Source organism: Denticeps clupeoides, chromosome 18 (genome assembly GCF_900700375.1).
Source record: "Denticeps clupeoides chromosome 18, fDenClu1.1, whole genome shotgun sequence".
Lineage (NCBI taxonomy): Eukaryota > Metazoa > Chordata > Actinopteri > Clupeiformes > Denticipitidae > Denticeps > Denticeps clupeoides.
The window spans coordinates 15,852,393-15,879,268 of record NC_041724.1 but is presented as its reverse complement, the minus strand read 5'-3'; the positions used below and the strand labels follow the sequence as shown (position 1 = coordinate 15,879,268).

The 26,876-nt window shown below is 43.2% G+C and overlaps 2 long non-coding RNA genes across 3 annotated transcripts in view; one reads left to right on the top strand and one right to left on the bottom strand.

The window, feature by feature from the left end:
• Positions 1-5,884: 5,884 nt before the first annotated feature.
• The window catches only part of LOC114768216 (uncharacterized), a 21,191-nt gene continuing 199 nt past the window's right edge, over positions 5,885-26,876 (bottom strand). The window contains exons 2-3 of the long non-coding RNA XR_003743027.1: positions 26,445-26,728; positions 5,885-8,531 (exon numbers count right to left, since the gene is read on the bottom strand). This is a non-coding gene — a long non-coding RNA (uncharacterized LOC114768216). The remainder of the gene's footprint in view (positions 8,532-26,444; positions 26,729-26,876) is intronic.
• LOC114768214 (uncharacterized) overlaps positions 17,417-26,876 on the top strand; it is a 21,730-nt gene continuing 12,270 nt past the window's right edge. The window contains exon 1 of one of the 2 annotated variants that reach the window (XR_003743026.1): positions 17,417-17,641. This is a non-coding gene — a long non-coding RNA (uncharacterized LOC114768214). The remainder of the gene's footprint in view (positions 17,642-26,876) is intronic. The other variant, XR_003743025.1, reaches the window with a different exon arrangement.

The following is a 26,876-nucleotide window of genomic DNA, read 5'->3' as shown; positions in this document are numbered from 1 at the left end:
GCCGCCAAACTGTCAAGGAGCTGTGATGAGATGATCAGGAGACTTCACGGACATTAAAGTAAATTGTAGTGGACATAATAGAGTAGTGGCTTCTTGATGGAGTGGCTCCAGCTGGTTTTGTTCTCCATGGCCCTGATGGAATGTCCACTAACAGGACTGGGAAGGGGCTGGTTTAACTGATAGACCTCCAGAGACACTCCAATACAATAGCTGTTGGGTTTTAGGATGGGTGATGGGGGGCCCCCTGTGTCCCATGGTCCCCAGGGGCTCTGACCAATCAGCCACCTCTTCCTTCTATTTCCCCTTCTCACAGGGGGCACCAAAAGCACCCCACCATGATGATGGCACACTTCATTAGCCCTCCGCCGTAATTTAGGATAGTCTGGCCCTCAGGCCATGGGGAAAGCTCTCTTTTAGGTTTCAAGCACCTGGGGGTGGAGGCCAGTGGGTGGAGAAGGTCTTAATGGGCCGCTGACTGTATACTCCACCTCCAACACCACCCAGGGAGAGTCCCAATGAGGTTAGGGGTGCGTCATGGCGGGGCTGGGCTAGGGTGGCCAGAGAGGAGGAAGAATATGCTGAGTCACCCAGAGACAAGTGTCTGCTCCCACATAGGACAAGTACAAAGGTCAGCATGTCTCGTCCTGGCAACAGCATTTACAGAACCATTCACTTCAATATTCCCCATTCAAAAATATGTTTGGTCAACTTTTTATTGGAAAGCTGAAAATCCTACACTGTATGTTGCAATGGGCTTTAAATGACCCCTTACAGACAACATCTCCTTTTGATATATTTATTATCCCATCTGTGTTATTAGATGTAAAAATATGACTGAGGAATTTTAATGTTTACTTTAATTGCACTGACAATTCACATAAACTCATATTTAAATAATCCATTAGTTTGATTAATGTAAAAATGTTTTTTGCCCATCCAAGAAAGAAAAAGGCAAACAATTAATATATTACATTACAGTACATTAAAGGATATATATACAGAATACTTTTATAACACATTTTGCAAACACATGCTGTGTTTCATTATTTAATTAACTTTGTAACACTGATTTTGATGTATTTTTTTTCATATCAGCTTTAACATATTATTTATTAACAGTATAACAATAAGTGTGGTAGGGAAAAAATTAATCATGTTTGAAAAGAACACTTACAATGTATTACAAAAGGATTTACCCTCATTAGCAATTCTCTTCAGCTACATATAGCCACTGGAAAATTGCTCCATTTGCAATCGACTTTAAATCATACCAGAAATTCTCAGTTGGATTTAGGTCTCTTTAGGAGCTATGAATGGCCATTCCAGGACATTTATCTGTTGGAAAGTTGTTTAATGGTCATTTAGGGTCATTCTTCTCCTGGAAGGTGAACCTCCATCCCACTCTCAAATCTCAAACTGCTTTATTTCCTGCCATTCCCTCAATTTTGACCAGTTGTCTGGTCCCTGATGGTGACAAACATCCCACAGCATGATTCTGCAATTACTACGCTTCACTGTGAGGAGGGTGTTCTCACCATGAGAGGTGTTAGGATTGTGCCAGACATATAATTGTACTTGATGTACTCTGACAACAGCACATGTTCTACCAAAATGCCATTTTGCAAATTCCGAATGGTCTTACAACTTTGTGTCTGACCTGTGAGGACAGTGTCCTTGTTTTCATGTTGAGTGGTTGAAGTGCTTGCTGTTACATCGATGTCAACTCTGAGGGCTGTCTGAAAAGTAGTATATTAGGGGTGTGATGGCACAGGTATCCCACAGTACCTCAGTTTTGGCTCGTTTTCGGAACATGTTTTGTGTGTAAAAAGGAGAACACACAGGTTATTTTCCTTTCTTTATCTGAAGTGCCACAGTAGGTATGCATTTTTGATGAACAGTTGTTGTTTTGCTGCGGCATGTAACAGATGTGAAATGCATCTTTAAGACAAGTTGTGTTATGTGGTGGGGCAGAAATATCAGCCTTTTTTTGGTTTCGTTTGGTTTATTTTACTTTACTTTAGTTGAGGTACATGCTGCACTGAGACTGGGTGGATTGTAATGAGCTCAGCATGTATTTAACTTTCACTTTCAAACAGAACAGTATAGAACATAAAGTTGAAGTAACAGAAATAACGTTTAATGTTTAATGGTAATAAATGTAATAAATTGTGAGATGGAAATCCGAGCATTTGCAAGGGTTTTCCTTAATGGTTTTCCGCATCACTTCCAGCTGAAAGTGAAGTGCTTGTCATTGCGAAATAGAGCACAGCACATGGTGCATCTTAACCTTGGTGAGAGTGGACAGCCAGGAAAGGGCAGTGCTTTGATCAGTGGCACCTCAGGGCCACCTTGGCGGTTCGGGATTCGAACCGGCAACCTTCTGATTATGGGTCCGTATCCTTAACGCTAGACCAACCACTGCCCCAGCTCAGCTCCAGTTAACACTGTGAGAGAGGCCGAGTGGTTGGCGGTACAACAGTTATTGGAGTTCAGGGGGAGTTCTGGTATTTAACCGGCTCTGATGTTATGGTGACATCCAATGTTCCGGGCCCGCAGAAGAAAATGCAAACTCCACAACGAGCACCACAGCGCCAATGGGTGTAAGCCCTCCCCGCGAGTTAATCACTGGAGAGTTCTGGACCAAATTCCAAATGAATTGCTCTACGCTCTACCATTGCACCCCTCGTGTAAATAGACTGAGATCATTAGAAACAGATGACTCTTATTTAACTGGTAATGTGATTTAGCAATGTGGTAATGGTTGGGGCTTCAAAGCACAGGGACTGAATACATGTTAACATGCTGTGTGAGTCCATTAAAATTGAAATGAAAATCCATTAAATTCCACCAATGGGGGGAGAATATTTTTTGTAAGTGACTGTACATGATGAAATCTAACAATCTGTTAGCCTAATTATATGGATATTGGTAGCAATGCAGTGGGCTATTCAGCAAGCTGGTGCTTGTCATTGTCACATCCAAGTGCACATTATTTATTTAATGGGAAGATGTGACATATATTCAAAGTAAAATAAATCATTATAAAATAAATCATAAGCAATCACATTATTAAAATACAGAAATATCAAAGTAAAATCAATCATATTCCCACTGCACCACTGATTCCTCCATGGAATGTTTTCTCATCATTGCTTTGCCAACACACAAGGCAAACCCAGTCCAGGCCAATCGCCTCCAGTTTATATCTTGTAAATGGCTGCATGAATTCATAAAGAGTATGTGGAATGTGCAAAATATGTTAAAGCTAATATTTTAATTAAAATAATCTTAATTCAAATGCAGATCATTTTTCAAAATATGTACTGTTTTTGGTGAAATTATGCACGTTTTTTTTCACACTTGTACTAAAAGTAAAAAAAAACACCATCCTGTCTTTTAACCACCAGCAGACTCATCACTGGTCACCTACTCAAAAGATTTAAGTAATTGCTCATTCAGTAGTCTGTTCAGATCTTCAACCACCTATTCTTACAATATAGCACAATAAAGATGAGTGGTGCTAAGCACTACAGATGAGTGGTGCTAAGCACTACAGTTGTCCTGATGTTTGATTCACTTTAAACATGAGATGTGTAAAATTTGGCATCTAGAGAATGTCAACTGACTTCAAACACATCTTTCAGTTTGGGTAAACAGCACTAAAACCCCTCAAACCACTGTCACTTAGAGACTATATCATACATAATAGTTCTGGCAGTCATTGGTTAGCCCTGCAGTTTCCACGCAACATTGTATTTATGAACGCCCATGCTGCCTGATCCGTTCTGAGACTGTATTAAAAAAAAATTGAGATGTATTGAGCAGCTGTCACAGATCAGGTACTGTCGACATTTACTCTTCCATTAAATTACTACATATTAATAATGTCAACATGACTTCAACAATCTCTGGTTTTGCTCTCTCATGATGGACAGGACAGCCTTGACATAACAGGCATTCTATACTGCCACTTGAGGTTCATAGTGGTATTACAAAACACGGCAGACCTCTGATAGCTGGATAACTTCATTATCTTATAATTTTATGACTTGTACTTTTAAACAAAGTAACGCACAGTACACTGCGCACACAGATAACTCAAACAGTGTGCGTCATTGGCAGTCAGGCAATGAGTTCTGGTAAAGCACGCCCCACTCTCCATTAGTAGTTGTGTGTCTATGTGCGTGACTGCACCCTATCTACTGGTCCACTAAAGTGCTAATGAGTACATAGCTGCGGGCATTGAGAGAAGGACAGCTCCATGTGTGTGTGTGTGTGTCTGTGTGAGAGACAACAGAAACAGATGAATTGGTCATCTGTGTGGTTAGTTAAAGCCTACTCGCTATCATGGAGTCTCTGTAGATGTGAATGCTCATCCAGGTGCTTAACAGGTGTTTTAACCCCTTGAAACCTCAGAAATCAGCACCACAGACAGCTCATCATTATTATTTAACACTTACCTCTTATTAATGTTCTAACTACATGGAATGGATGTCTGGACCTTTTTCGGTCCCACTGGACTCAAACTATGTTTTAAAAGCTTGACTAATAAGATGGGCTTTTTTCAGAAAAATACAGGTCCAATGGCAGATTGTTCTGAATGGGCTGGTTAAGTTGATAAAGAGCCACCGACACACCCCAACGCTCCGCTGGACTTCCCCCCTCATGAACACCTCCTGCATTGGTGGTCCCTGTCCAGAGGTGATAGGGGGGAAGAGGGGACAGGCTCCTGATCAGATCCTCCATTAGCTGTCATCACCTCCTCGCTCTTCACATGTGCACTCAGACACGCCGCAGCCGAAAGGGAGCACAGATGTTAATCTCGCTCATACCCCCTTTCTTTCTTTCTTTATCAAGGGGAGACGAGACAGAATAGAGTGCAATTTGGAAGGGGTCCAGTACAGACCAAGATGTGCAAAGTACTTCTGGATTATTTCCACTTAGCACAGGCCTGGGGTGGGTGGAGGGTGGTTCTGAATAGAAGGCTGTTGTTTTTTTTCACAAGCCAGTTGGTCACCCAGAAATTATGATGTGCTTCTTGGGTCTTGCATGAAAAAAAAACTATAGATTAATGTCATAAAAAAAAACAACATATTAAAAGAAATTCCATAATTAATTCTGGGTTTTTTTTTCTTCTCCTCCAAGGTAGACCTCAGCCTCAGCCTTTCATGTCTGCAGTTTAAAGGAATACGCGCCAAGGAGTAGAGGCTAGAAAAGGACGGCGCCTCTGTTTGTTAATCTTTCTTTCTATATCTTTTCATATAGCCAGACTCTCTCCACCCCTTTCACCTCAAAAGAAAGAGAGAGAGAAAAGTTTGTCAGTCCCCTGTTTCTTTTGTTGTGGCCTTTCTTCTCTGCCCTCTTTACACTTTTATCCTAATCCCAGCCATGCATGAGCGATCAGTTGTGTCCTGTTGTTTCACTGTTCTGCTAGTTTTCAATCCGTGGGGTTTCTCCTTTGTTTCTTTTCTTGGGCAAATACAGGAAAAGGTAAGAAGAGAGGGAAAGAAAAAGAGAGAAAGAGACAGGGAACGAGAGAAGAGTAATGAAAACTCCTCTGTAGAATGAAGCCCTTTGTCTTCTGCATTTTTTCCTTTCATTCTTTTTATTTTTCTCTCTCTTTTTCTATAGCACTGACTATAATTAGGACGGATTGTTTCTATGATGTTGCTCTCTGTTGCAGTCTCCTCCAGTCTTCGGAGACTTTGGAGGAAGGCTGCATCAAAGGCTACACACCGAGTCCAGTAGTCGCCAAAAACCTGCGTACGTTTTGATGTGCGAATCCAATATAAAGATTTGCAGATGTCAGGAATCCATCAAAATCCTTCACCTGACAGGCCGGCAGCTCCTTCTCTTCCCAGCACAGTCCAGGCAAAAATTCAACCCGAATCCAGAGCCAATGTACAAGGTTTAAAGGTTTTTTTTTTTAATCGTATCTTATCAAAATGAACGAATTTCACATGAACATGCAAAGCAAACTGTAAAACAAACAACTTGTTGACACCTTTATGCTATTTCTAAAAATGAGTTTAAAAATATGCAGCTGAATCATTTGGTTAAAACCCATGACCAGAGCCGTCATGAAAGTGTTGGAACGTGAACGAGAGATGCTGCGGACGCACCTTCTCAGGGAACGCAGCCCCTGCAGCCACCGCATCCCGTCTTCAAAGAGACGGTCATTGTGAAGGACTAAACTCTAATCTCTGTGGTTGTCGGGCCTAATTAAAAAGTGTTCTGCGGCAGTGGTGGTGAGGGGGGGTTAGAGGCGGGGAAGGGGAGGGGCCATGCTCTGAAGCAAATTATGATCGCAAAAAAAAAAAAGAACGAATGAACGAACGGAAAAAAAAAGTCTTCCTGTCGAGTCGCCGCACTTGGCACTACAAAGTGACCCGGGGCTGCGGCTTAACCTGAAAGAGGGGCTGGAATCCAACAGGACAGCCGCATCATCCCCTCGCAAGGCTCCTGGGGGCCGGCAGGGGCCACGCACAAGTGGCCATTGTTTGGCGGCGAAAAACGGGATTAGGGGGGGTGTCTTCAAGGGAATTGATTTTCATCGAGAGAAGAATGAATGCGCTGGGCTGGGGTGGGTGTGGGGTTGGTGTTGGCCGGGGAGGGTGTTTTGGGGGGAGTTGTGGTGGGGTTGCTGGCCCCTGAATTGCTCGGCTCCATGAAAGGCCAGCGCTACAAACAGTGAAATTAAAGCAATCAGGTTCTTTAGCCCCGTCCCCTCTTTACCACAACCAACCCCGCTGCACCCCACTACCCCACCCATCTTACCCCAGGGCTGTAGTACAATAGTGGGGCAGTAAAGAAAAGGCTTCAGAACAACACGGTTCGATTTTCTCCTGTTTACTCGGGTCTGCGGAGGAACAGGTAGCAAGTAGCGTCACCATGTCTTCCACAAGTCGTCCCATCTGTTCAAGGGTGAGCTGGAGGAGGCGGGGGGATCTGAAAGGGGGAGGTTCAGAGGGTGCAGAAAAGCATTAAGGACAGGAGAAGGGCACGTCTCTTTTTGGGGGTGACAATGTCAGGACATTGGAGGGGTGTTTGGGGTGAACGTGACGTGTTGCCGCGAGGGGGTGAAGGGCTTTGGAGATGAAAGCAGGGTGAGCCGCCACTGACTCTCTCTGCAGCTGTGGGCACTATTGTGGGGCTGCGGCCTCATTTGCATAAATTTTTTTTGGGGGGGCTGGGCTATGGGATCAAGTGTGTGTGCGTTTGTGTGTATGAACAGGGAGTGTCTGGTATTGGGCACAGATGCAGCTCTGTTCACACAGCGAGCCAGACACACACACTCTCCAGGCAACGGTCCACTGAAAGCGTCATTTCTCTAAATCTCCTTTAATTTCTTTTCTTTTTTTTTTGTCATTTGTTTAAAGAAAAATGCTCCAGGCAGAGATTCTCATCTCTTTCGGGTTTTTTTTTTTCTGTCATCATCTTCTTCTAATAATGACATAATTCCTAACCGACTAGCTTGTCTGTGTGTGCGTGTGTGTGAAGAGGGAGGAACAGGTTTACGGGTCTGATGAGCACTAAGCCCCTGCGCCTTGGCCACAATGGGGCCTGTGATCTCCCTTTGTGCCTGCTGCCGATGGGCTTCCAGTCTGCTCTGGCTGGTCCCCCAACTCCGTCATTAAACAGCTTGCGAGCCGCCTGCACCGGGCCACAGCCAGGGCCTGAAGGACCAGCTCAGCCACTTCATTAGAGGGCATTGTGAAGGAGGAGGAAGCCGTCGCACTCGTTCCTTCCTCTGCCTACTCGCCCGCATCCAGAACGCTCACTCCTGTTTAATCATTTCAAGTGGTCACTTTAGTGGTCCAGTCGAGGTCACTGCACAGCAAGGGTCCTGCATGACTACTTCATCTCTTATCAGAAACAAGAGAGAATTTGATATTGGCAGCTTAATTTTTTCCATCTCCAAGACCAACCCCCCAAACCCGTCTTTTTCCAAGTGCTGCTTTGATGTGCCCCTATTTTCGTTCTGGGCCCAGCTTGTGTACGCCACAGCTCTGGGGGATTTTTGATACCTCCAGTAGGGGTTAAAAGGTTACAGGCCAGAGGTCTGGGGCCGAGACATCCTCACTTCTCCTCTCCAAGAGTGGAGGGATGACCTCTGGACCCGAGGGGCGTCAAAAGGGCCCTCAGAATTCACCCGCCCCTTTGATGTGAGCTCTTTCAGGGCAGTTAATTAGCTGAAGTGGCTAAACGTTTAGCCTGGGATGTGAAAGCATACTAAAGAGCATGTGTTTTAAAGGCCAGTGACTGTTTTCTTATGTTTGTTTGCTTTGTTTTGTTTTGTGTGTGTGTGTGAGTGTGTGTGAGTGTGTGTGTGTGTGTGTGTGTGTGTGTGTAAGGGGGGGTGGGATACAAGGTCTTTTTGAAACAATGAGGGGTTTGGACAACTTGTTTGGATTGAGTTCTGGTTTCACAGAAGCTCAGGCAGAAATTAGCCTGCTTTTGAATTGAACTGACTTGTTGGAGAGGGTCGCTGGTATTTACACGGTCCTGGCTGTTCTTCTTTTTTACTGGATCTGAAACAAAAATATACAATAAAAACAGTGCACTTTGCTTTTTAGATGCATACAGGATTTTACTTTGGTTTCAATGAAATAGTCACAGCAAATTAAGTTTATTTTGGGTCCCCATAACAAGTCCTCATCCTATACAACTGGACACAGTGTAAATTAAGAAAGAATTCAATATATCTTAAAACTGGAAGAAATACAGGATTTATTTATGAAATTAATTGGCTGTGTATAAATCAAGCTATGGATTACTGATTATTTTAGTTATGTGGCACCCAACCTATTATGTATTGGTGCAATTTTGTAAACATTTTTTAAAATTTGGAGTCAGTTTTGGCTTCTTTTGCGTATGCATAAACAGGCTTTCCACCAGTGTTGCCAGATTGACCAGTTTTAAAATTGATATTTCATAAAAACGTTTTTGAGGTGCCCATTTCTAACTTAGTATCAGACTAAATATGTCATTTACATACTTATGAGACACTTTGGTGTATTTTGGCCCATTTCAAGCAATCCTGCTTGCCTTACCCTGTCTTAATCTCGAGATTTCAGCACAATCTTGGAATAAAATGGCTGAACCATCATTCCATCTATTCTCTAAGCAGCAAAATGCAATTACAAACTGAAGAGGAGGTCTAAATTAGACATGACACTGTAATTCTGCAAAAGGCCCTCATCCTGCTCCTGACTATTTTCCTAATACTGCTCCTGCCTATTTAGACACAATCTTGGAATTACCTAATTTTGGAGTGTTTTTGTGTCAATTAGTTCAAACTAAATAGGGTCTGAAGATTAAACAGATTGTGTTCAGATCATTGTTTTATTCCTGCTATGAAATTGGTGAATGCACCTCAGTTTTGGGCTGGGCAATGACAAAAATGAGCTCAGTGATCAGCTTTGTGCATTTTCACAATCAATTAAATGATTTGGGGAATCTCCCACATATTGATAGCGGCTCCCTGATAACCATAAATTGCATAAAATATCCCAAGCAAGCAAACCAGAGCATGCATGAGAGACATTAACGTTTGCATCACGTTAAATTTGAGCAAGCTGAATAATCTTATTTAATGTGAAATTATTAACATTGGAAATAATACACTGAAATTATTTACAGCAAAATTGTAGGACAGAAATATTCAGAAACATTGATTTTCTTTTGGTATTGAAACAATGTTTAAAAGAAATGCGAGAAAAATTAAAACATTTTAACCTTTCAATATAGCAAAGTATATGGTGATCAGATTTTTTGCCATATTGCCCAGCCCTACCTCAGTAACTTGCCCCTCGATTTATACCTGAAAACTGTCCACTGTACTTAACTGTTTGCTCAAATGGGCTGCAAAAACAATAAGCAACTAAATGTTGTAAAGACATGGACCTTCTCATTAGCAAATATAATTCACTTAGAAAACAGGAGGAAACCTGTGCAGGTTCATCTGCAGAGCCAATTGCAGTCTTTATGTCTTTACCTATGGATAAGGCCATAATCAGGTGTAGCGTGAGAAGAAGGGCTCTCTGTCCAATTTCTGCCTGAGATCCAGGGCGTGTGCCTCAGATGCAACATGCTGGATCCATCACAGTCTGGAAAATCAATTTTTTATTGCTGCACTGTGTGGACAACAATTCCCCCCGGTCTCAGTGGGAAGGGCCAAATAGGGGCTGATTCTTTCACTCAGGGGCAGCGGTAAAACTTGCTGAAACCCTTCCCAGCTGGCCAGAACATAAAATGAAGGACTAGTCCACTTATGAATGGAAACCTACATTTACAAACATGTTTACATATTATTTTAGCTTAAAAGGCATAAAGAACAAGACATAAGAAACACTGGAACCGTCCACATTCACCATGAGGTAAAGCATGGTGGTTTTTATCTGAAAGTGTATTGTGTAGGCTGGAATATCAAGTATAAGGGACACGAGTGGATAATCGATTTTTTTTTGTATACAATTCTGGTCACAGAGGCTCTGAGGAGTATTACCCACTCAACTAAAAGAAAGTTATGGCAGGTTTCCTGGACTGTGATATTGACAGGACTGCATGAAAATAAGAGCTAAATCATTTATCCTGAGCCATGTGTCATTTTCAAAGCAATCTGATTCATTATTTGAAAAACAGAAACTCAACTACTTGTATTTTTAATAGTACCGCTGAAACTTAAATCCATCTGTGTCTGTGAAATCCGGATTAATGACTGTTAATAATAATAAGCATATAATTCTTTTATTATTTATCATCATTTGATTGTTGTTTTATGCTATGTAAACTCAAATTAAATGTCTTAATAAATAATATTTAAAGAATGTGACAAGCAGTGGGTCCAGTGAGGGTAGACTGAAGTGTGAAATTAGGCTTTTTATTAGCTTTTAAAAGTGTTTTTACTACAATTTGAGCAAACTTATATAACCCAGCACAGATGCCTCACAAACTGCAAGTAATAATTTGTTAGTATTGTTAGTTTTCTTTTGTATGTCTGTTAAAAGTGAAACGACTGTTAAAGTTTAACTGTAAAACTCTTTATATGTAATGAACATAATAATTGCTTGAATATGGTTAAGTAGAATAGGTTGTGGCAAAATGTAAAAAAAAAAGAGCATATAGAAGAAGGGGCTCTGATACTAAAGCACTGGATGTTTATGGGTGTTTAAGGAACAGTTAGGCGCTCTAGCTGGTTTAAGATGAACGACTGGCTGCTGTCATTAGTGCTGAAACTGTTGAGCACAGAACAGCTCTGTTGCCATTTGGGAAAAGAAAACTGCAAAGCGGTTCCCTCAAAGGAACACAGAGTGAAAAAAGGGGGAAAAACAGGAAGGCAGCGGAGCACAGTGGACTTCATTTACCACCATGACAAACTCAAAGATACTGTATGTTCCAGAGCAGACCTGTTTCATCTGAGACGCATCAAAGGGATGCAGATACACTCGCTGCCTGTAATTTATACATCAAGGCTGAACCTACAGTACATCTAACATTAGCTATTAGATGTTTTAGATTTATTTGACAAAAAGAGAACAATTGAGGCATATCAAAAACCTTTTCAAATCAGATCTTGAAACTAAAAATTAAGGGTATGGTTTTTAGTAGGAAACGTATCTGCATTCAGATGGAAGCGCTCATGTGGCAAACCACTAACAGATCATTTGCATTCCAAGTGATTCTGACTATTACCACGACTGAAAAGACAATAAAGCAAGCACAGTTCACAAATGACTAAAAATCTCTGCATCTCAGTGTTAAAATTGGATGTGCATATGAAAGAGAGTATTAAATATTTCATGCATAACATTGAAGATCATCATTAAAAAGTGCAGGAGGAAGCAGGGAGAAAACAGGGTGGTCACCAAGTGGCCTTGACCCATAAAACACCCCATACATCAGACCCTTAGACACTTCCTCTTTTTTCTGCATTTAAGTAAAGCAGCAATGCAGTAATGGATGGATGAGGATGCTTTGATGGAGAAGGACATTTTCCTGCAGCCGTTAAAGTGCTGTTGCATTTGGCCATATTTTCTCCACTACTGCTCTACTCTACTGAACAAGACGTAACGCGTGGGGCATGTTCACTAAAGTCACTGTATCGCTCTTTATACAAAGGGTCTGTCCGCAGATGTCATGACTGTGTGTGTGTGTGTATGAGCTGTACGCCACGATGATGACACAAATCTGTACAGTTTTTCTTCAAAAATGCAAAATTAATCTCCTAAAATCAGTGAATTGTGGCAGATGCCGGGGGTGTAAAGACAAAACAGTGAACATCTGATATGCAGCCTGCTGCCTTCAGACAGGAAGCTGGCGGTTTCCTTTCGACACCAGAATGACCCGACCAGTTTTAAGACCAAAGAAATGTATGACCAAAATCTGAAGTGAATACGGAAGATGTTTTACAGGGTCACAACAGCTGGATTATTCAGTTGCAGCCACAATGTACGTAACGAAAAAACAATACAGAAACCTGACCTCAATCTGCCAAGACTGCCTTTGTTGTTCTAGTTCTTAAAAAATAAATATATGAATGTATCACAATTATATGCTGTCAATAATGTATAAAGGTCATGAAACAATTAAAGCCATTAAACTGGAATGGATTTCCTTTTAAAGCATCTGGCATTTGAATAATGAAAATTTGTTCATGAATATGTCGGACTGTTTTTTTATTGCGGCTTAGACGTTTACCTTCGCCACTCACCGCGGCATCTCATCACACATCTTGGCATGTCTGCCGCGGCATACGTCTGACTAGCGAACGCGTGGAGGATATTGCATGGGGGAGAAAAACATACAGCGACTGTGATTGTGGGAGGTAATAAGGCGGTAAAGAGAAGTGTCTGGCGTGGTGGGGGTGCGAGTGGAATGAGGCTCGGCGCTTGACAATTTTCTCTGGTCAGGCTCAAAATAAGACTTGTTTTTCCAACTCTTCTCTCAGATCGGTGGATGTGGTTCATTGGCGGCTCCGTCTGTGTGTCTGTCCGTCTGCTTTTCGGGCGAGGCTGTTTGGTGTGTGTGTGTGTGTGTGTGTGTGTGTGAGAGAGAGAGCCGCTCGGTGTTTGGTAGTCAGTGCAGGTGTGGGTAGCTGTTCGACAGGCCGGCCACCTGCGGGCGGCCGATCGATCGGCTCCATGGGAAACCCTGCGCTCGGCCCGCCACCCTACCGCCCGCACAGAGCCGCTGAAGGTCAAGTCCCACTGAATCGCACACCTGCATATGCACACTGACACAAACACACACTCGAATCCACATTAACACGCGTGCCGTAACGGAACCGTACGGACATTCACTTCGTGGGTCCGGGGTCAGACGTTCCTTCTTTCAAGATGCATCTCCACACCACAGGCCAGGAGAGACAACAAGACCACGGCCGCCACAAATTCCACCGATTTGCCAGCCTCGTAACAACAGAGCGTCAGGCCATGCTGGGCACTTAGAACTATGTGGGAGGGGACAGCAGACTTCCTGTCATCTGAATCAGCCATTAAGCAGGAAAAAAACTGAAAAAATGTTTGTCTGAATGATCTATAAAAAAAATGACAGTAATTTGCTCTACATTTTATTTCCAGTCCAGTGTAGGGTGTTTCATTAAAGTTTCTGAACCACACTTGCCTCTGTCATTTTTTTAAATGTGCATTATAGCAAGCTAAAGTTGCAAGTAATTAGTTAAGACTTTAGATGAATTCCAAACTAATTAATGGATAGTCCTATCAAACAACAATTAAAATAGAAAAAAAACTACACCCTTGTGTATGCTATATTCATTACACGTTTATGATTTATCATGATTAAGGAAAATCAGAAATATAAATCCAAATTCTGAAAAGTACCTTTAAACTGAAGGGCTGAAGGTTTGTCTTAAAGAAACATCCTATTCTGTTTTTTTGAAATGGAAATCTGAAAAGCGGAATTGTGTTTGGGGGTGGTGCACTGGCAGACCTACATTTCCCCTCTTCTTATTTTCTCGCAGCTTCCTCCCCTCTCCCTCTGTGGTAATATAAAGGGAACATATGGGAAATGATTGTAGGGCTATAAAGCGCTGTTGGCTTCAGCTGACATGTAATAAATTCAGCCGCTCCGCTTAGAGTGGGCCAGCATCTCTCCAAGAACATCGTCCCCCGTCCCCGTCCCCAGTGCACTGCTGTGTCACAGTCCACAGCTTACACACACTTACACACACTTGTTGGATCCCTTTTGTTGCTGGTAGCACAGTAGGATGTGTGCACGCAAAATTACCCAGATAAACAGAGTGAATTTTAATAGTTCCTCCTGCCGACACCACCAATTCCCATCCCTCTCCCCCATCCCTTCTCCTGTTTCCGGCAGACAGTGATCTGCTTGTGCCGTCTCGGTGCTCCCAACCAAGCATTACGGCTGCAATTACACGTGAAACGGAGAGAGTGAGAGGGAGCACAGAGGGAAAAGACGACCCAAAATGGCAGTAAACAAGGGAAATGACACTTGACAACTTGTAATTTATGGACGTTGTTTCAAAGGCTGCATGTGCACTGTTCAACGCAGCGAGGAAGGAGCGTGGCAGAGTGAGGAAGGAAGGCTTTAAAGAAAACTATTCATAGAATGTAAGTGCATCAAAGCACTGGGGAAGACAAGACGAAAGAGAGGGAGAAAGAGAGAGAGAGAGAGAGAGAGAGAGAGAGGGAAAGAGGAGACAAGAGGAACGAGAAAGCTGCAACTTGAAAGTCCACATGCAATAAGCGATGCACACAGAGAGAGGGTGGAGGGGGGGGGCGGGGCAGCGAGCGTGATGATGATAGGGCCCAAAGCGAAAGGGGGGAGTCCCGCAGACGGCGAGCGCATCTCAGCTCATCTCCCCTTACACAACTGCCAAATTTCAATTACGGCCTGTCTGAATGCACGCCATTAAACGGAACGGGGCGCAAATGCTGCCCCCCCCCCAACCACCACCACCACCACCACACACAGACACCGTCCCAGCAGAAAGGCACCATCAGTCATCATCGGCGTCATCGATACTTCAAAAAGAAAAGCGACCGTTTACAACAGGCGTACGGAGGAACGCGAGCCGGGACGGCTGAGACGTCTGAGGTGCCGGTGCTACGTCGATAATTAGCAGTAGTGTCACTTTGTTTAAAATCATGGTAATTGCCTCAATTAGCCGCGATGGGGATCTACAGTGGAGCTCGCTCCCGTTGATGGTGGTGTGGAAAGCCCAAAGCTCAGGAGAAGCGAGGCGGGGGTCTGCCATGCACCGCTGCCCAAATTCTATTAGGCCCGGCAGCGCGTTCCGCAACCCGTCAATAACGCAAAATAACACCGAGAGAAAACATCAAGCGGCTCGGCGCAGCATTGTCGGAGGATCGGTGTAATGCTCTGATTATGGTGGTTGTGTGAAAAGACCACCGCCCCTCCTCTCCTTAAATAAGATATCGGCACAAAGAGAATCCGTTTCCCGGGCTTTTCGCTCCAGGAGTGGAATAACGCAATCTTTTCTCTCGCCTAAATGTGTGCTTTTAAATAAATCCAAGAATGCATAAAAGTTGAAAAATGAATAAAAAGGGCAAGAAAAAAGCAGCATGGCGAGGGAGAAAGGAAGATGATTCAATAACTTCAAAAACGCAGAGAGTTGCCCGAATCTTCCGAGAGAAAACAGCTTGCAAGAATTTCAAATTTCAATTGTGCATTATTATCATTGAATTTATGATGTGCATTACATCAACATGATTCATATGCATGTGATCCTGCATGGCCGGACCACATGCACGTCAGAAAGTTTACCACTAAACTTCTTCTTTCATATCTGAATGAGAGATACACCATTGCCATGGCGACATGTCAGGGGTTGCAGCCCTCCTCCCAGCTGTTGGGAGATTTGTGTGTGTGTGTGTGTGTGTGTGTGTGTGTGTGTGTGTGCGTGGAAAGGCGTGCACACAGAAGCTGCCTCCGTGCTGTGTTGCCCATTCAGGCCGCTGAATGGTGCCTCGGCTAATCCGTGAAAAAGTTTGCCGTGCTCTGAACCGGCGGCCAAGCCTTTTCCCACTGAATCGGGTCCCAGGGTAGGTATACACTTGGGCTTCACACTTGATTGGTCCCTCCCGTGGCACAGCTCCCCGTCCCATGCCATCCCCTCCCTGCCCCGACCCCACCCCAGCTGGGCCGGGGCCCGCCCCTCCCCTCAGTGTGCCGCTCGGCGCAGGCTAATCGGCTTCTCTGTGCCGTAATTACCAACGCCCAGTGTGAAGCTCTCTGGTGCCACCGCTGAGCCGAGACTAGAGCCGGAGCTCACGGCTGCTACCGGCCCTCTCACCGGGGCTGGCAGGCCCAGGGGCCGAAAGCAGGCCTGTCTGGATACGACTGCTGGAGTCAGGCACCAGTTCAGGGCCCGGCCGCCTGCCCAGCAGTGGGGGCTTCTCTCCGGGGGAAATGGAGAGTGAGGGTGGCCCACCAGGGAGGATGGATTTACTTCACGCTGGTGGGCTGCTGGAATGAGCTCCAGTACAGCCACAAAAATGGCACCGAAAATAAAATATAGGCGGCCGTGTCCCCGCCCTGATGAATTTTTCAGCGCCCCAGACAGCTGATCGGGCTGGAGAAAATGATCCCCCATTCAGCTTGCAGATGAAAGTACGGGTCAATATTCAGGAGCCGCCCCCCCACCCCCGCCCTCCTTCAGCTGCCAGAACGGCCGGACAGAAGGCAGGTGTGTGACGGCCGGATGGAGCCCGATGAATCCCATTAGTGACAGGAACGCGGGCCGCGGGGCTCCGGGTGGGCGAGGCACAAAGTCTGCTGACATGTAGTGTTTACTGGACCCTCATTTGCTGGTTACATCTTATTAGGGACTTTTTTTTTGTTGTCCCCCTCCCCTCTAAAATCACTTGGCAGAGTTGTCACTAGCCACTCTTCACACGGCCCGCACTCTGTCAGGTCTGATCAAAAGATATTTCCTCACATCTCCAGACACAGGGGTAAGGAAGAAAAAAAGAGAGAGCGAGAGAGAGGGAGAATAAAAGAGCCAGAAGGGGGCATACTGCTCTCTCTTTACTCTGCTCTTTGGTGAAAGAAGGCTTTCTCAGTGTGTCCTTCTCCTTTCTTTTTTCCTCTTTCATCGCTGTTCTTAAAAATACACACAGACACAAACACCAAAAGAAATCACAATAACCCATATTTTTTTCTATTTAAATGAAATAAAAATCTTTTTTTTTATTTTTGTATTACAAGGATACATATATTGAGAATCCTATACTCTCACATTTCTCTGTGAGCTATGTAGGGATTTTAGGGTTTGGGGGGGTGTATTTAGGAGAGGGGACAATGAAAAAGGGGGCTTTGGTCGAGCTGACCGGCTTCCTGGAAGCAAAGAGACCCCCTTGAAGTGGGAATGAAATGTGTAACTTTAGCCTCTCAGCTGTACGTCTCAATCCATAATCCGGTCCCCAAAAAATTGCCTGCTGCTCCTGGGGTGCTCCAGCCGGGGCCTGCGCCGATTTATGGGGCACTCATTCTTCACCTGAAAAAAAGGGGGGATTTTCCTCCTCGTCTGTCGCAACTTTCAGTCGAGTGGTCAGAAGTTGGTGTCGGGCGGCCGAGCAGCTCCTGCCTGCCGCTCTCCTGGCACACGTGGAGCGGGGACGCCGCACACCAGGCCGAGGTGAGTGTGTCTCTTTTGCCCAGGCCTGTCAGAGTGAGGTCTGTGGTCCATGAAAATTCACATGCGTGTGTGTGTGTGTGTGTGTGTGCGCACATGATGAGGTGTGTGGCGATTAACCTGCTGTAGAATGCGGCTCCTGTGATGGTGATGGACACTGTGCATGTGGCCTGGGTTCTATGAGGAAGACGTGGTGCCAAGTCAACTTATATTTGCCATATTTCAGAACGAGTATCGGAATGGAATGTACTTACGTTCACTTTCATCTTTTTTTGACCGAAAACATGACCAAAACGCAGCTTCAATTTCATTTAAAATAAAAAAAGATGAAAGCTGTTGAACCATCATTAATTCAGGGTGTACATTAATATTGCCCACTCGAAGATCTTTGCATTTCTAATGATATATAATGTATAATATCCTGAATTAATGATCAACTTTGCTTGTACTTAAACTACGGCCTTCATCAGAGTTTCGGCGTATTTCGAACTTCCTTCTACCTGTTCTGGTTACACCCGGGCTGCGTTGAGTGGCAGCCGGTTTCATTTCTGCTAAAGTTCGCCAGACTGATGTGGCAGCTTCTGTACGTATGCGTGAGTGTGTGTGTGTGTGTGTGTGTGTGTGTGTGTGCGTGTGTCTGAGCTTTAGAACCGGTCTGGATTATCTGCCCAGGTTGAGTAAACAAGTCAAGGTCACCTCTGGGCGGCACGCAGCAGACCTATGGACTCCTGTTTGTGTGTGTGAGTGTGTGAGTGTGTGTGTGTGTGTGTGTGTTTGTGCCTCCGAGGAGGGGCGGGACTTGGTCTGGGCTCGCGTCCGGTGTGAAGCGCTGCTCTGAGCATGTCAGCTGCTTGTGGTGGGCTGGTGATCAGCCTCGTGTGGAATATTCAGCGCTATATGGCACAAGGTGGCTCATCCAATGCTAGGCTGCCAATCACAAACTCTCCGCTGTGTCCGACCGCTGGACCCTGTGTGTGTGTATGTGTGTATTTTCTGAACTCAAGTACGTATATTTTGGGGAATTTTCGTAACGTTACGAACACACTGACATTGCGCGATAACACAAGCAATCAAAGGCAGACAAAATGGCCGCCGTTGTCTCCCCAGATCCACATCGGTTTTCGCAGGCTGATGTGCTCACGTATTCGCCAGTTAACATGTTAGCTTAACACTTGCCCGCGAAAAGCGGCTTCCTGTAGCATGAAGGTCACACATTTCTCAATTCCAGTCTGTATTCGTCGTGATAAGTCACCCGATGAAACCTTGTTTTCACACATGCACACACTCATGTACACACCCCACCCACATTTTTCTGGATGGGGGAGGACTTTGTCTTTTCCTCCCTGGTGTAAGCATTTGGTGATGTAACATCCCACAATATCAGCCAGACGTGGTGCACGTTGGATAATGCATGTGTCCCGCAACACTTTCACTAATATCCAATTCTCTCTAGATTGGTCCCATATTTTATCTATATACTCATCCTGCTACATATGAACAGAGACGTCAGAATCATCTGTCACATACAGAACAACCAGCAGCTCTACCGTGCATCAGGGGTCAGCAAAGAGCAACCTATCATTATCCACGAGAGACGTCACTGTTTTCATTATGCTTTATTTATTTGTAAAATATGACAGCTTCATATAAAAGTCTCTTTGATTCTTTGTTCTTGAAAGCTTTTTTTTGGTAGGAAGCAAAAAGAGGGTTGGTGGTGGTAGGGGCTCTATATTCTTATCCTCTCTTCTCTTTCCCAGAGAGTTGGGTTAACTTTTGGGGAAATCATATGAGAGTCATCTTTTTTTTTTTTTTTTTTGCCCTTCTTTCTTTCTTTTCTTTGTAATTGGAAATGAAAAGGGTGAGGAAGGTAACTTTCTCGGAGGTTCTGGAGGGGAACGGTAGGGAGGAACTGTTTGCCGAGGAGCTTGTATGCGCTCGCCCTCGCTCTCTCATGATCTGCCATGAAAGAAGACCACTACTCTCTGAATTACAAAGAAAAGGGAAGCTAGCTGGAGTCCTTTATGAACTTGAGCAGAAGACCAAAAAACACTTTTTCTACAGTTTTCGTCAATTTTTGCGCCTTCCCAAAAATTCGCCGAGAAGCAGCAATTTGTGGATTTTCAATATGTAATAACTAGGACTCAATCACTGTTAATGGCAAAGAAAATGTACAATTCACTTGACATATAACCACTCAATCATAGATGAGTAACTAAAGTAAAGGCTTTTCTGACATTTTTTTTAATGGTCACGACTAACTGACAAAAAAGACCCCCATAAAGAGCCTGGAATTTCTAGCTATCACTTAGTTGAAAAGTGCAAAACGAGCCGATGACAGAATGTAAAGTCCCCGGTACACAGCAAACATGTGATAAACAGATGGTGTTCTTTCATTCTACACAGACAAGATGTTTCCCATTTCCATCAGTGAGCAGGCATCTGACTAAGGAAGCAGTTTTGATCGCTACGTCTCCTCTGCTGCTCCCCCTATCATTAACTATTATTACTTTATGACTTTGTATAAACCATTCATGACCAGTCTCCTTGAAGAAGTAAAAAGCCTCACTGGAAATGAAAGAAACTTCTGCCAATTAACTCACAACTTGAAATAGCTAATGAACCCTCCTTGCGCTATTGATGCAGCACATCAACTTTTACAAACAAAACCAAACAAAAAAAAAAGGAAGAGAGGAAAGAAAGAGAGAGAATAGGAGTTAAGCTAGAAAGTCCGCGCAAACAGATGGATATCAGAGACATAAACAAACAAACAAAAGTATGGATTAATTAACTTTGTGGTGCTGTTTCAACTTTTTTCCAACAATTTGTTTAACAGTAGCCACAAGGCTTTCATTGTTTTTTTGCGCGGCTCATTCACTTGCAACAGAAACAAATTCAGATGGGGAAAAATTAACTACGTCAATTTTAAAAAATCTGATTAAAATACAGAGCACGCGGACGAACAAAAAAAAAAGTTTTCATCACTTAAAAATATTACACTGGACAGCAACTTTAAATTTAAAACCCAGTCAGCCTTCGTTAAACAGTAGACAGTACGTTTCTGAATCTCGTGTGTTGTGTGTGTTTAACACAGCGAAAACGTACTTGGACAGTGAGACCATTAAGGTGTACCTGTGTGTGAATGATTTGTCGTTTCAGATTTTCATCTAGAGCAAAAACTGACTAGTTTTACGCAATTGTGTCTTTGCAATTATTTCAATAGACCTTTTTCAGTTTTTTTGTGTATTTAAACATGGCAAAAACACTTTTTTAAATTGTAAATAAGTAAAAACATTAGGAACAATGCTATTCATGTTTTTTCTGTGTAAAATTAGTACTTTCATTTTTCCAATAAAAAAATTCTAAATATCAAAAATAAAACAAATTGCTTATTCCTATCTAAACGCATTTAAAGGCACAATAATTCACAAAGTCAACATGAATACTTCATAAAAAAATAATTCAGTTACAGATTAACTTTATTCAGTGTTTTCAGACTAATGTGTGTAACACTTGCAAAAGCGGTTTATGCTATTTTATAAAAACAGATCACCTGTCCGTTGTTTGAAATATTTAGGTTTTAATTTAATTGTTTATTAAATTATAATAAAATTTGGATTTTCACATTAAGAGGTATACGAAATATTCAAACTGAGAAAATGCTAGAAATGAACAAAAAAAAAAAAAGAAAGAATGAAAATAATGTCAATTGTACAGATATTTCACTTTTAAAATCACTTGTTGTTTGACTAATCTGCAAAATCAGAATCACCAATAATTTAAAGCATGTTTTATTTCTATTAAAACATAGATATAATAATTACATTTATTTCTTTAAATATATGTGGAAACTAAACACCATATAGCGTTTTAACTGGAAATGCATATAAATTTGCAAAATCATTCCTTTAAAAAAATAGACATCATATACGCATAAAAAATAAAAAATAATTGCTCTTATAATGGCCTATTGCTATTATTTGTATCTCTTCTGTGTATTTGTGTTTGAGCCCACATTTTCCTTTTTTTGTATTATTGTTTGTTTTGTATTGTTGTATTATTGTTAAGTCAATCCGCCTGAACTACAAATGGAGAGAAAATGGCGATACTGGAGCAAGAATTATGTTGGGGTTTGTTAATGCAACATTTCTCCATGTTCTCACATCAATGGTCTTCTTACGTGGTTATAACAAGGATTATTATAGAACCTATCATTGCATACAATATACCTTTCTTTATATTAAGTCTTACCCTTGTGTCCTTCAGAAATATTTCTGTACATATAGGGTGGGGTTTCAGCAACGTATTTGTCTAATCAGGCTCCATATACAATATTTGATATTTTTAGATTGTGGTGACACACTTTTCCATACATGGAAAAGCTAAGCAGGCTCTCCTTGAATCTAATCATGTATGTTCTAAAAATACTCCTTTAGAACAGATAGTCTACAACAATAAAGGCAGGTGCAACCATCCTCACCACATTATCTAGAGCTATTGTTACCTTGAATGCAACCACTAAATATCATGATTAGTAGTTACTCCAGCATCAGAGTGATGCCAAATGGGAGAAGAGAAGGGAGTGTGGAATTTTGTTTCAGTGGAACAACAGATGCTGGTTATGTAAGTTTTCCTTTTTTTACGTTTTTTGCCTGATGTCTTCATTTGTCCATGCCCCCTGAGCGGAGCCTGTGATCTTCCCCCTTCTCCCCACAAAACCAGGTCACCATTATATAACCAGGAAGTGCTCTGCCAACATCTTGTCACTTGTTTGTGGTGACGTCCCACTGCCGAGGTGACGGGTCCTGCCAGTGCTTGCCATCATTAGTGGTCACGCATGGCTGCCACAACTGGTCGCTTCGTTTCTCTCAGTTCTGCGAAACGATGTGGACCCCGAGACCACCGCGCCCCCTCCCACTTCACCTCTGGCATCAGACTGAGACGACCTCTTCCACCAACACCAGCACCATGCTGGGATTCATTAAGAACAAGGTCCCACCATGACAATAACATCCTTACATCTGCAACTTTGGTTGTTTTTCCAAATTCTCCATGATTAGAGCAATTTCAAATTCACCCCATCTCCTACGTTGCAGGACGTCTGGCCAAATACTTCATGCTGAAGCCGGGCGGATGTAGGATTTCGGCACCACGTCGAACCAACATCCTATCCTCACAGAGAGAGCCAACCCCCAAGTTCGGTGGGGCCCCGAAGATGCCAAAATATTGAATTATTTCTCTGATATTGTAGAGCACGCTTTGAAAGACCCACTCTGCTAAATAATGGAAAAAAAAGAAAACTAACTAATCAATTTTTTTAAACACGCTGAGATAGACATTTATGATTACCTTTTAATCTGAAGCCCCGAATCCCATGATTGCTCATAGGGGTAGGAGGAGGGGGGATGTTCTGGGGGAGGGGTGGCCAGTGTGAGGCTGTATAAAAGCAGTTAGCCTTTTGATAATGAAGCGAGGGAGTGGAGCAAGAAAAAAATAATGAAATACGGATAAAGGGTTAGGACAACTTCCTCGCCGATTCACATCAATATTCTTCTATTAACATTGAATGAAGAGAGGGACCATAAAAGAAGAACACATTCTAATCAAACACAACCACCTCCGAAGTCCACCACAACCTCAGGGACGCAGCAAAGGCACAGCAAAATTGACCTCAACTCCAACATCCAAAGTCAAAGTTGTAACTTGACTCCACAGAGAACAAGGCAGGCTACTGATGATTAATAGATAGTAGATGATTAATTGATAATAGACAGACAGACAGATAGACAAATAGAAAGATGTCACCATGTTTAGGACATAATAAACACTCCCTCACTTGACAAATGAATAATAAATAAAACATTTTCAAATTCAAATTATTATTTTGACATGCTTCTGGTTATTCTGTTTATAATAATGTAATAATCGTGACTACGTCTGATTACGTTAAAATGATCGGTTCTGCTACCACAGTGGCTTTGCTGGTACTTGCTTGAGTGTGTTGTTACTTAGCCTTTCTTTGTGATACTTTTTTAAAAACTCCGTTACCTACACAGCAATCTTTGCATCAGTCAATTCCGGGCTGATAATGGAAGAAACAGAACTACATTTTTCATGTGCTTGTTAGCGAACTGCGAGTCGGCACCAGGAAAAAGAGATGTGATGTAACAAATGACAACCTGCTTCACCGGGTCCCTGCCCACCTCAGCTGGAGTGCGAATCCTCACCCCAAACTCCCATTACCTCCGGGCCTGGGAGTCACAACTGTGAAGGTGCTGTCTTATCATTGCCCCATCTGTGAGCCCAGGGCAGGAACGCTCACATCCTGTCAACCGTTTGCAGGCTCTGGGGGGGGGGGGGGGGGGGTCCCTCTCTTTGTTTAACATACGTGTAGCTACACTAATTTCATTCAGTCTAACTGTGCAATTAGCAGAATGCTGTAATATAAAAGTGGTGCTAAGAGGAGCGCTAAAATGCAGAACGTAAGCGACGAAGATAATAACGTCAACAAGGGTGTAATACAGACTCATCAAAGTGGCCTAGTGCATAATGGATCATTTGAAAAGGGATCGCAAAAAAATCGTATACGTATTTTGTAGTTTCCTTATAGATTTTTTTTTTCTGAATACGCAAAAAAAAAATTCCTGACAGCGAACAGAAAATATGAATCATTTTAGAAAATTAAGTCTTGCCATAATTTAGATATTGGAGATGAAATTATCGCTCTGCCCTCATTCACAAAACAGAAGAAGATTCATAAGGCTTACCTTTGCGCACACCTCCGAACCAGTCCCACCGCATTCTGGGCTATTTCCTTCCGTCGTTTCGGAATTTTGTTCAAATTCTGCTTCCTTAGTTTCATGCGGTACAATATTTTACATGACAAGAAATATTCACAATTCACCTGAGGTGCTTTTAAAAATTCTTATAATGGTGCCTGTTTTTTTATGTCAATACATGTGCCATGCATAGAGCTTCTTGGAAGTTTTTTATTTAATCTAAAAAAAAACATTCCAGCTATTCGATACTGCGTGATGGGCTGAAAATATTGTTCTGACAATGTTCAGATGACTGTTGTCTCGAAAATTAGTTTTCGATCTTAAAACTAGCACGCTGTCGCATTTTTTTGCTCGGTCAATTAAGGAGGGTAAAGGGCCCTTTTCCAGTGATTAGCAGCTAATGTCATTTGAGTCGTGCTGGAAAAAATAAAGTGATAAACCCCAACAGCGTGCCGGCGTGGCCTTTGGTTTTATCCCCACAACTTACTTGCCAAGTGAAGCCGTATTCCTGACTCTGGGCCACATTGAGGACCTAAATGTAACCGGTTTGCTGGTCCGATATGTACAATATGAAGACACCAAAAAGAGAGAGCGAGAATTACCAAAATGTCATTTCCGAATTAGCCTCCGTGTCTCCACGCACCACTGGGCTCCTCTATAAAGACGTCTGCTGATTACACAGCATCGGGAGCCCTCGCTTGCGTGGAGGCTGGCAGTGAATGGTGTAATGAGATTGCGAGCACATGACTGGCACGGCAGAGGGACGGATCCCAGGCACGGAACGGCGCAGCCAGCCAGCCACAGCTGCCGCCGAGCTCGCCGCCACAAAACCACCGTGGAGCGTTTAAGTTGCCTTTCGCTCCATTTTACACAACAACCGAGGGCCAAGGCCAGGATGGCCGAATGCTATTAGGGGCCTGAAAAATCCCATCAGCCTTCATCTTTATTCTGCTCGGGCAAAACCTTGAGAGCCCAGCAGGTGGAAACGCAGTATCCACTCCACCATGGATTGAATAATTCTGGAAAAAGGGAGGAAAAGGGATGAGTTTTTGGCTGCGTTTTCTAGTGGCTAGGACGGAGAGCATACTATGTGGTGTGGTGTGGTGTGGTGTGGTGCGCTGTTGTCATTGTGCCAACACCGGTGTCCTCATGTGAATGTGATCGCTTTTTCAGAGGCTGTCGTGAAACACAAAACACCTCCACCCAGTCCCTGCTGGGAGCAACCCCTGGCAGGAAGGCACAGCATCAAGTCATTTTGAGACCACACTCACGGGCATCAGATCAGTGGCCACTTCAGCTTCTAGGTTGCCCGAGTGAACTTCCTCGCCCCACATTTTTATGCAGTTTGATGACGGACTTGCTTCGTACCACCAAGAGGTTGTGTAACACGTTCAAACCCACCAATGCTGCTGGTGGGATCCTGATGGGAGCCTTATATCCAACATACTGCATTCTGTCAAATGCCAGGGGAATCTGATATTTGCACCCATTTTCCACACTGTTAACACCAGTGAAGTGTATAATATTGATAATCAGATCACAATGGGTGGAGACACTAGGCAGCAACTAGTAAGTTCTGGAAATTGATATGCTAGAAGTAGGGCAAGAGTAAGGATCGTGTTTTTTGTCAGTAATAACAAATTGCCTCTAGCCACTAGAGCAGTGCTGAAGTGTTTTCTCTGCTTCATATAAATAACTGAGAGGAGAGCAACAAAAGCCTCCTCAAGTGGCAGTGATGGCCATCAATCAATCTGTGTAAATCGGTGGGAATTTATTTTTACTTACTTGTTGTGAGTCAGGAGAACAGTTGCAACAGACAACATGAGGTCTTGGGGTATGAATTAGTCAGTAACTTGAAAACGTGGTCCAACAGGAGCTCTAGGGACAGGGCTCACAAGGTGCATTGATGTGTATAGGGAACTACGGCCAGTCCATCTGGACTGCTCCCACAATGCAAAGTGCAGAATATCACAACGCTTAGTCACGATAAAAAGATGTCGGAATTTGCTTAGCATGAAGTGAACACTTACCAGTTTCCATGGTAAAACATATCTGGTCCATGTATGGTCCACCTCCCAAGACAAGCGACTGGCTCGCACAGACCTTGAATGAGGGAGACAGCCGTGCGGAAAAACAATAGCTTGGGGACGGAATCCCTTCATATTCGTATTATACAGTGAAGAGGATACAACCCTTCCCTGACAGCATTAATGGATCCAGTTTTGGAAAGGCAGCATGATGGATGTGGCCTCTGGCAGATTTGGCCACAGAAATAGTCAAACGTCAAATCCTAATGCCATGTGTGCAAGGGAATCTAAAGGGAAGTGGGAAGAAAAAACAGATAAATCAAACGCTGAATTGTGTTGTGCACAGATGTCCATTCATGCGTGTTATCACATATTATATTTTAATGATTGTTCCGTAATAACCGTATGTGCATAACATTGCCTAAAATGTTCATT